At 42.6% G+C, this 10,261-nt stretch overlaps 1 pseudogene; it reads left to right on the top strand.

The window, feature by feature from the left end:
- The first annotated feature begins 520 nt into the window (after nt 1–520).
- LOC131486313 (ARL14 effector protein-like) lies at nt 521–9,101 on the top strand (annotated as a pseudogene).
- Nucleotides 9,102–10,261: the final 1,160 nt, after the last annotated feature.

The following is a 10,261-nucleotide window of genomic DNA, read 5'->3' as shown; positions in this document are numbered from 1 at the left end:
TCCCATGGCCAGGGAAGGAGCCTCCCAGTGACATGATCTATGCTGCCCGGGCTCATTTACTGCCATCTGCCCTTGTACTGTGCTTACAGAAAAGATTTCTTTGTCAAAACACACAACAGTGAGCCTGGTTTGGCCCCAGGCTTCTGTGTCATAACTCTTTTTTATTGGAGCAAAAAGAAGTAGCACATTATTGTTCTTCTGCTCCACGTTTTCTCATGGATCAAGAAAGCAACAAGCACTCTGTGCGAAGAGAAAAGCCTGCTTTGTTGTCTGAGGACAGGGAGGTGAGAGAGACGAGGAGGCCTTTCACAGGCCGTAAAAGAGACATACCACACAAAACAGGCTTGAGGCGCATGGGCGGAGGGCTTGGGAATGGGTGGGAAGAAATCATTTGCACCTATTCACTGGCTCATCAGGGTTTCACACGTTTCACTAGTAAAAGTGACCTGGGCACGCCTGTGTCAAGGTTCTTTGGCAGAGCCTTGCTGCGAGGAGGGTCATTCTGGGACAGCTTTATGCAATGACGATGCTTCTGAGAAATGGAGTGAGTTGATAAAGTTGTTGAGGCCACTTCAGTGTTTTAAGAAACCTCGGGGCTAATGATATGACAATTAGTAGTGTGCTTTCCATGTGTCATCTCTTCCCTGTGACCTGCGAGGGGACAAGGTGGCTGTTGTCATCCTCAGTTACAGAGGAGGCAACCAAGGCTCCGAGAGCCTGAATTCCCTTTCTTCAGCTCACATAGCAGAGTCAAGTTCAGTTCCTGATGTGTGTGTTTTCACTGATGTGTGACTTCAGTGATGTCAGAAACCGTTCAGTAATTTAAGTGTTTCCCTACGTTGTTCGCTTCACAAATTTGAATTTTTACACATTTGAATTTGGATTTTCCTTAAGAGAGCATGAAGTTTAAATAAGTAAATAAATAAAAATTAAAATTAAAAAAAAAGAGAGAGCATGAAGTCGACTCCACTAAGTTAGCACAGTCTACTAAGATGGGTACGTGACTCTGAGAAGCATTCCTTTTAACATAATTCAAATTTCGACAGCACGGAAATGAATAAACAAGTAGAAATTCCCCTGTACCTACGTCTCTTCTTTCTCTACCTCCAGATAAATGCTCTTTCTAGAATAGTGATTCTTAAATTTTAGTGAGCACCATCACCTGGAAGGCTTGTGAAGCAGACTGCTGGGCCTTAGCTGTAGAGGTTCTGATTCAGCTGGTCTGGGGCAGGGCCTGAGAATGTGTGTTCCTAGTAAACTTCTTAATGATGCTGATGCTGCTGGTACAGGGACCTCGCTTTAAGAATCACTGTTTGATAGTGTTTTTATTTTTCCTCTGTATCTCACTATAGCTCTGCATGTTTACAAACACAGATTTTTAAAAATGGACCCATGCTTTACTTAGAATTTTGAAACGTGTTTGTTTTCATTTAACAAAATATCCCAGACATCATTCCAAGTCTGTAGGTTAGGATCTACATTATTCTTTTTAATGGCTGCATAGAATTCGATTGTATGTCTGTACCATTATTTATTTAACTAGTCTCTATTACTGAATGTTCAGATTGTTTCCATTTTCCCCCTACTATAAACAACACTACAGATCTTTTCATATATATTTACACTTTTGTGCTAACAATCATGAAGGATAAATTCACAAAAGTGGAATAGATGGTTGACAGAGATTACATGTCTTCAGATGATATACAGCTGTCAGGTTATTCCCTCCTCCCATAAAGTTTGTTCCACATTATATTCCTACCAATAGAATTTGAAGAATCTTTCATCAACATCAAATGTTAAGAATAATTTTTATCTTTGCTTATTGATAGGTGAAAAATGCTAGACTGTTTTAATTTGCATGTCTGTACGAGTAAAGTTAGGCATATGTTATCGGCCAGTTGTATTTCTTTTTCTGTAGCATGCCTACTTATATCCTTTGCCTGTTTTTTAGGGAAAAGGAATTCAGAATGGCAGAAAAAAATGCATGGCAATTTCTTCACTCTGCTGGGCATAGCTTGGGCTCCTGACACCTTGCAGAAACATTTGGAGGTGCCACAGAAGAGAAACAGGAAACAACTCAACACCAAAAAACCCCTCAAATAATCTGATGGAAAAATATAGAGGACCTGAGTGGCCATTTTGCCAAAGAAGACATACAGATGGCAAATGGACACATGAAAAGATGCTCAACATAACTCATCATTAGGGAAATGCACATCAAAACCCCAGTGAGATATCATCTTACACCTGTCAGAAAAAAATAGCTAGAATCAAAAAGATAAGAAATAAGCACTGGTGAGGCTGTGGAGAAGAAAGAACTCTTCTTCATTGCTGGTGGGAATGCAAATAGGTATAGTCACTGTGGCAAACAGTAGAAGGTTCCTCAAAAAATTAAAAATAGAAATACTATATGATCCAGTAATTATACTACTGGATATTTACTTAAAGAAGACAAAAATACTAATTCGAAAAGATACATGCACCCCTAGGTATGGAAGCAACCCACGTCCATATGTAGATGAATGGATAAAGAAGACGTGGCACACACACACACACACACACACAGTCTGGAAAAGCAAAATGAATAAAGCTTGTTTAGGCTAGAGAACAGAAGCCTGAAAGGGGCAGTGGAAAGGAGAAAAGCCTTAACTTTCTGAGTGCTGAGTCTTTCAAGAAGGGTGGCTGATGAGTACTTTCTTCCAGAGCGTAGACCAACTTGAATTGCCATAGGTGGGCTTTATTCAGTTTAAGGAAGTTCTTTCTCATTATAAGTACCAGTTCTAGTCTACATTTCTATTCTTCGAGACATTTCAACTCAATTGGAGACAACTTTGATGCTGTTCTCCTATACCTCAAGTCATGGAGCATGATCTTCCAGGTACCTCTGTGTTCCTTTTTTTTTTTTTTTTTTTTTTTTTTAAAGCTAGAAAAATTTAAAACACAGTGGTCAGGTCAATCTGGTTTCATTCAGTTAAAAGCTTGGGGGCTCTTTCTACTGTAGTGTTAGGAAGTCCTCTTCAGCAGCATGTGGCCTCAGTACTTTTTAGGAATCATTATGGAGCTACGTCCTCTGCCTGGATGTTGACTCTGGCACCAGAGTTAATATGACAGCAGCCCAGCCCAGCAGCTGAGAGGTCCCCTCTCTCCACAGGACCTGAGCAAGTAAGCGTTCTGCATTCAGTGAGTTTCCACTGATGGCATATAACCCGAATATCGACCCTCCTTCTATGTGTCCTCTCCCTGCTTCATTGCAACAGTCTTGACTCCGATCTCATAACTGGGCTCTTTATCCTGTTTCTCAGAAAGCATCCTCTTGTACCCAAAGCATGAGTGAACAATGCAGTAAGAGAAAGGTACTGTTAAGGCCCCAGGAGCCTTTGACTTCCCTCTCCTATGAACAGAATTAGAGTCCAAGGTAGGGGCACTTGGGTGGCTCAGTCGGTTGAGCCTCTGACTTCCGCTCAGGTCATGATCTCATGGTTCATGAGTTCGAGCCCCACGTCGGGGTCTGTGCTGATAGCTCAGAGCCTGGAGCCTGCTTCAGATTCTATGTCTCTCTCTCTCTCTCTGCCCCTCCCCAGCTTGCTCTGTGTCTCTCCCTCAAAAAATAAAAAACGAACGAACAAACAAAAAAGAATTAGAGTCCAAGGTAGAAAGCCAAGTCTTTGTCAACTCCTTCCAACTCCTCACCCCCATATTCCCCTTGTGACTAGATCTTCCCAAATCTCTAAGATCTCTGATCCACTTTTCTATCTTTTTTATCTCTGGTTTAGTCTATATCCTTCTTCCTTTCCTGAATGAATGCATTGGTCTCCTGGCTTTCTTCAGTCACATCCCCTTCCCATCAATTTAATTATATATTCATTAATTCATTCATTCGTTCGTTCGTTCGTTCGTTCGATATTCCATGAGAATTGACTTGTCTCTGTGCCAAACACATTCAATAAATGCCACAAGGCTGTGAGTTATTAATTACAAAGAAGACATCCAGGCAATCCGCCCTCTTGGTTCAAAGGAGTTGGGGGACTTTCCGGGGTGGGGTCCCAGAGGCAGATGAACTTGAGCTGGGTCTTGAAGTGTGTGTAGGTAATGTGGAAAATTCCATGAGTCATCCACCTACCAGTTACTCCCCATTCTTTCTTGCTGCACTGGTGTTATTTGTTCACCTTTATGCTCAGGGAGGCTGCTTCTGACTTCATTTAGGTTACTTTTAGTTGGATCTTCAGTTACTAGGAACTCAAAGTGTTATGCAGGTGGGATGTAGCCCAGTGCAGGTGGCATGGCTATTGCCTGGCTTGTAGTAATGGGGTCACAGTAGGTGTCATTTGTTTCTCTGATTTCCCCAAGGTCAAGCCTGTAGACTCCAGGGTGTATTGTTGAATACTGAAGTGGCCTGTCCTGAGGGAGAAGACGAAGATCAGGGGCTGGCACAGGGGTCAGGAAGCCTCCCTTTCATTTTCATCTTAGGCAAGAGAGTGTCCAGCACATCCAGAAATCATGAGCACCCAAGCTGGGAGGGCATCTTGGCCATTATTTAGGTCAGAGGTCAGGCAGGTGATGTAAATGAATGAAGCCAACCTGTGTTTGCGTATGAAACATGTAGGATAGTCTTTATTTCATGAAGAAAGTTGCTCTCTATAATTTTTCCTGATGCAGATGGACCTCTTGGTTGACCATTCATTTTCTTTTTTTTTTTTTTTTCATCATTTTTTTATTTATTTTTGGGACAGAGAGAGACAGAGCATGAACGGGGGAGGGGCAGAGAGAGAGGGAGACACGGAATCGGAAACAGGCTCCAGGCTCCGAGCCATCAGCCCAGAGCCTGACGCGGGGCTCGAACTCACGGACCGCGAGATCGTGACCTGGCTGAAGTCGGACGCTTAACCGACTGCGCCACCCAGGCGCCCCGACCATTCATTTTCTTATGGGAATGGAAAAAGAAAAAAAGAAACAGTTCTCTATTGAAAAATAAACCACCTAATACAGCCTCCAGGCTGTGGGGACAATAGGCTGTACTAGGAATGTTGTGACCTGGAAAGGGGATGACTATAGGCGGCACCAAGTGGTTGTTGCCAAATGGGAATCTTGGAGCAGGATGATAGGTCTTCTGACTTCTCAAGAGAAGCCTGAAATATGATTTTTAAAAATATATGTATGTATATATATTTTAATGTTTATTTATTTTTGAGAGAGAGAGAGAGCAAGTGAGTGAGCCCGAGTAGGGGAGGGGCAGAGAGGAAGGGAGACAAAGAATCTGAAGCAGACTCCAGGCTCTGAGCTGTCAGCACTGACTTTGACCTCAGGGCTTGAACCCATGGACCACGAGATCATAACCTGGGCTGAAGTCGAACGCTTAACTGCTTAACTGACTGAGCCACCCATGCGTCCTGAAAAAATTTTTTTAATGTTTATTTTTTGAAGGAGAGAGAGACATATCATGAGTAGGGGAGGGGCAGAGAGAGAGCTGGAGACACAAAATCTGAAGCAGGCTCCAGGTTCTGAGCTGTTAGCACAGAGCCTGATACGGGGCTTGAACTCATAAATTGTGAGATCATGACCTGAGTCGAAGTCAGATGCTTAACCGATTGAGCCACCCAGGTGCCCCTGGTTAAAAATATTTTTAAAATATATCCCTTAATACAAATCAAAACCACACTGGGATATCACCTCATGCTGGTCAGAGTGGCTAAAATGAACAAATCAGGAGACTATAGATGTTGGAGAGGATGTGGAGAAACGGGAACCCTCTTGCACTGTTGGTGGGAATGCAAACTGGTGCAGCCACTCTGGAAACCAGTGTGGAGGTTCCTCAAAAAATTAAAAATAGATCTACCCTATGACCCAGCAATAGCACTGATAGCAATTTACCCAAGGGATACAGGAGTGCTGATGCATAGGGGCACTTGTACCCCAGTGTTTATAGCAGCACTCTCAACAATAGCCAAATTATGGAAAGAGCCTAAATGTCCATCAACTGACGAATGGATAAAGAAGTTGTGGTTTATATATGCAATGGAATACTACTTGGCAATGAGAAAGAATGAAATATGGCCTTTTGTAGCGATGTGGATGGAACTGGAGAGTGTTATGCTAAGTGAAATAAGCCACACAGAGAAAGAAAGACAGATACCATATGTTTTCACTCTTATGTGGATCCTGAGAAACTCAACAGAAGACCAGGAGGGAGGAGAAGGGGGGGGGGGGGTGAATTTACAGAGAGGGAAGGAGGCAAACCATAAGAGACTCTTAAATAAAACAGAACAAACTGAGGGTTGATGGGGGGTGGGGGGGGGGGAGGGGGGGTGATGGGCATCGAGGAGGGCACCTGTTGGGATGAGCACTGGGTGTTGTATGGAAACCAATTTGACAATAAATTTCATATTAAAAAAATAAAAAATAAAAAATAAAAACCTGGGCTAAAGATGTTTAGAAAATATATATCCCTTTGCTTCCTGAGCGTGTGCATTATAGGGACACACATCTGGAAGCAAAGCCTAGAGCTAGAGGCATTTGAGGTTAGGAGTGCAGAGCAGGGAGTGGAGATGCAGGGAGATGGAACCAGGAGCATGGGCTTCTGAAGGACAGAAGCTGAATCCTGGTCTAAGTGCGAAACAGGAAAATGAGATAAAAAAGCACACCAAAGAAAATGTAGAGACGCACAAAAAAGAAAATGAAAATCACAGTCCTGCTATGCAGAAATTAGGAAAGTGAAATTAAGAAAACAATCCCATTTACAATTTCACCAAAACCAATAAAATACCTAGGAATGAACTGCAGAAAAAATCACTAATTTTTAATATTTTTCCTTACAGTCTTTTCTTTTTCTCCTACAGCCTTCTTTCCTGATGCGAGATTAGGATAATTTCCCCCCTTATCATTACAATCTCTCTGCAAACTTATTTTTGAATGGCGGTATCTCAGTCTGGTGCCAGGGTAATGGCTCACAGAACCTTACATATTCAAATTCTGTCAGAATAAAACTCCTTTCTGAGTCCTGGCTGGTTGTTCTGTTCACTCACTGAAATGTCACCTGTCATGCTACAGTGGTAGGATGCCTGCATCCCATGCTGGGGCAGGGGTTGGAATGTAGGAAAGGATAAAAACTGGCAGAGAGAGCAATCTAGGAGGGAGAGGAGGAAGGCTAAGTCAGTCACTGCAGATCTTTAAGTGAAACTCAAGTCAAAATTAAATCATGCCCCGAGTGTGAATCCTTTTAGGAAAGTTTAATTAAACAAACTGCGTGGGTGTAAACCACACATGCTCCTGGGCTCCTTAGGGGCTCTAGGATTTGGTAGGACGCTTCTACATTTGCCTCCTGCTAATGTTACTCTCTGATGGCAGAGCTAGGAGTGGAAGAAAGGCTACAGGCACATCCATGTCCAGTCCTGGAAGGACGACTTCAAGTGCTGGCTGAGTAGCAATTTCTAACAGTCAGCCTTGCGAGGCCCCCCAGCTGTCTCCTCTCGGGCAGGTGCCCCTGGGGCGGGCTGGAGGGGGTGAGTGAGGAGGGCCTTCCAGAGTCCCTCAGGAATGAGGTTGTCACATGGCCTCTGAGTCTCATCTTTGTGTCTGTCACCTCTCACTGCCCTCTGGTTTAGGGGTGGGGGGCCCTGGCAGACACACTATACCTGCTTTGTGACTACGTGCATCTCCCTGAGGGTGTGTTCCCTGTGCCTTGTGCAATGGCTGCTGAGTGGCAGGGCACAGGTCTGAGTACATTTCCCAGGCAGCTGGCATGATGAAACCTGGCTGGCCCAGCTCCCCTGTGAACACTTGGCTCCCCTCATCTCCACTGTGTTCCCTGAACAGACACTTGACATGGTAGTGGGAACTGGTTTCAAAGAGCATTCACAACACCCTGTGTTGAGTGAGATTCTGCTTTGTGTGTATGTAACACGATTCCCAGGGATCAATGAAGGTGAAACCAACAAAACAAACAGATGTGTAATGCAGATTGTTTGTATTGCTGATAATAATTAATACAATAGCTGTTTACTGAGCATTTGCTATGTGCCAGTCCTTGGGCTAAGAGCTTTTATGCATTAGCTTTTATATATATATGTATATAAAATATAAAATTTACATATATATATACATTTTTTTTCTTTAACATTTATTTATTTTTGAGACAGGGACAGAGCATGAGCAGGGGAGGGGCAGAGAGAGAGAAGGAGACACAGAATCTGAAGCAGGCTGCAGGCTCTGAGCAAGCTGTCAGCATAGAGCCTGATGCGGGGCTCGAACCCACAAACTGTGGGATCATGATCTGAGCCAAAGTTGGATGCTCAACCGACTGAGCCACCCAGGTGCCCCTGCATTAGCTTATATATTTAAGCCTCACAAAACCTATTTGAGTTAGGTACAATTAATACCCTCTCCCTCTGTTGTTTGGACACCAAGTCATATTTGCTTTGCATTTGAAATGAATAGCTTTCTGAGCTCTGGAAGTATTCTAATTCACTAAAGGAGAAAAAGGAAGACTTTCCCAAGCAAGACAGGAAGCCCAGTATTGGCAGATTTGAGGATTTGCAGAAGTCATACTGTGGCCCATTTAACACACACAAAAAACCAGCCAAAAATTTTTTTGCATGTAATTGACTTAGATGATGCCATTTTTTTCTGAGAACAAAATTTGGAAGACAGCTTGTACTTGGCTGGAAGCTTTGTCCAAAATGTACACAGATAATCAATGGCAATGTGGCTGTTGATTCTCAGAACAGCAGAAAGAAAACCTGATTCAGAATGGAATAACTGCTAAAGCTTTGAGGTCATTACAGTTTGCAAACCCAGGAAAGCAAACTGAATTTGCTCCAGAAACCGGAGAACGAGAAAAAAAGAAGGTTCACAAAAAAGGCAACCACTGGTTCTGACAGGTAAGTGATACCAGTAAAGAATCAGGTCTGTGATAGCCTGGGTCTCCTGGCTCTCAGGGCAATGGACTCTCTGACTGCCTTGATGAAAACTATTTAGGATGTTTCTATACTTGTCCTGCCTGTGGTTCCACCAAATGTGAAGCTGAATGCCACTGGGACCACAAGTAACTGAATGAGTAAGTTGAAATAGGAGGAGAAATCATTCATAATAAACATGCTGGATAATTTGTGGTACCAAATTATGGAATCTTTAAAGGTCCTTTCTGTATTTCTAAAACTCTGTCATTCTAAGATACATTTTATTTTTTACTTTTCCTTATATTTTTTTAAATGTTTTACTTATTTTTGAGAGAGTGTTTTATTTATTTTTGAGGAGCAGAGAGAGAGGGAGACACAGAATCCGAAGCAGGCTCCAGGTTCTGAGCTGTCAGCACAGAGCCCCTGGTGGAGTTTGAACTCACTAACCGTGAGATCATGACCTGAGCTGAAGTTGGATGCTTGACCAACTGAGCCACCCGGGCACCCCCAAGATACATTTTAAAGTTGATTGCTAAATGATGGAAATTTGAAAACCATCTCAACATGCACTCAGTGTGTGCTAATTTTGCATTTAGGGTGCTTTAAGATTCATTATTTGGATGTATATTTAATCGTGCCATTACTCAGCAGTCAGCTTCAAGCCTGTTTGGGTCAATGTCAAGTAGGTAAAGGCAGGCCTCGATTAGCACAATTCAAATTTCAGTTACCAACGTGTATACTGCGAGTAGTCACGTGAACTACAAACATCCCTGCTAGCTATTAGGTCTGCAAGTCATTATGTAAGAGGTGTGCTTCATGACCTGTGACCAATCACAGTACTTCTCTCAAACTTTGCTAGTGATTGGTTACTGCATATTTGTCATTCAGTTCACTCAAAGACAGCAAAGCATTCGTTGTGTTGTATCCTTGGCACCCATGTGACATTTTACAAAAGTGGATCATCAAAAGAACTGGCCAACAAAGGTGAAAGTGCAGTGAAGACATGAAAAGTGATAATGTCGAACGTAAACGGAGTTGTAGAAAAAATCACTGAGTTTCAAAGACAGTAATAGCTAATTTCAGTTTCAAGGGTAAATTTCTTGAACAGTTCTGCCTGTATTTGTTCTTTATGCCTATTTATGAGACCAGACTTTTAGTGAGCATGCAAAATGCTAAAAGAGAAGTAGATCTAATTTAGAGTACTCTGTAATAAAAACTGAGTTTTGGGAAAATTAAAAAAAAAAAAAAAAGACAGGAAACCCAGAACCAATTAGGAAAAAAGCAGACAATGGGGGTGCCTGGGTGGCTAAGTTGGTTGGGCCACTTACTTCAGCTCTGGTCATGACCTCGTGGTTTGTGAGTTTGAA

This window comes from Neofelis nebulosa, chromosome 9 (genome assembly GCF_028018385.1).
Source record: "Neofelis nebulosa isolate mNeoNeb1 chromosome 9, mNeoNeb1.pri, whole genome shotgun sequence".
Classification (NCBI taxonomy): domain Eukaryota; kingdom Metazoa; phylum Chordata; class Mammalia; order Carnivora; family Felidae; genus Neofelis; species Neofelis nebulosa.
This window is presented reverse-complemented; position numbering and strand designations above follow the sequence as displayed.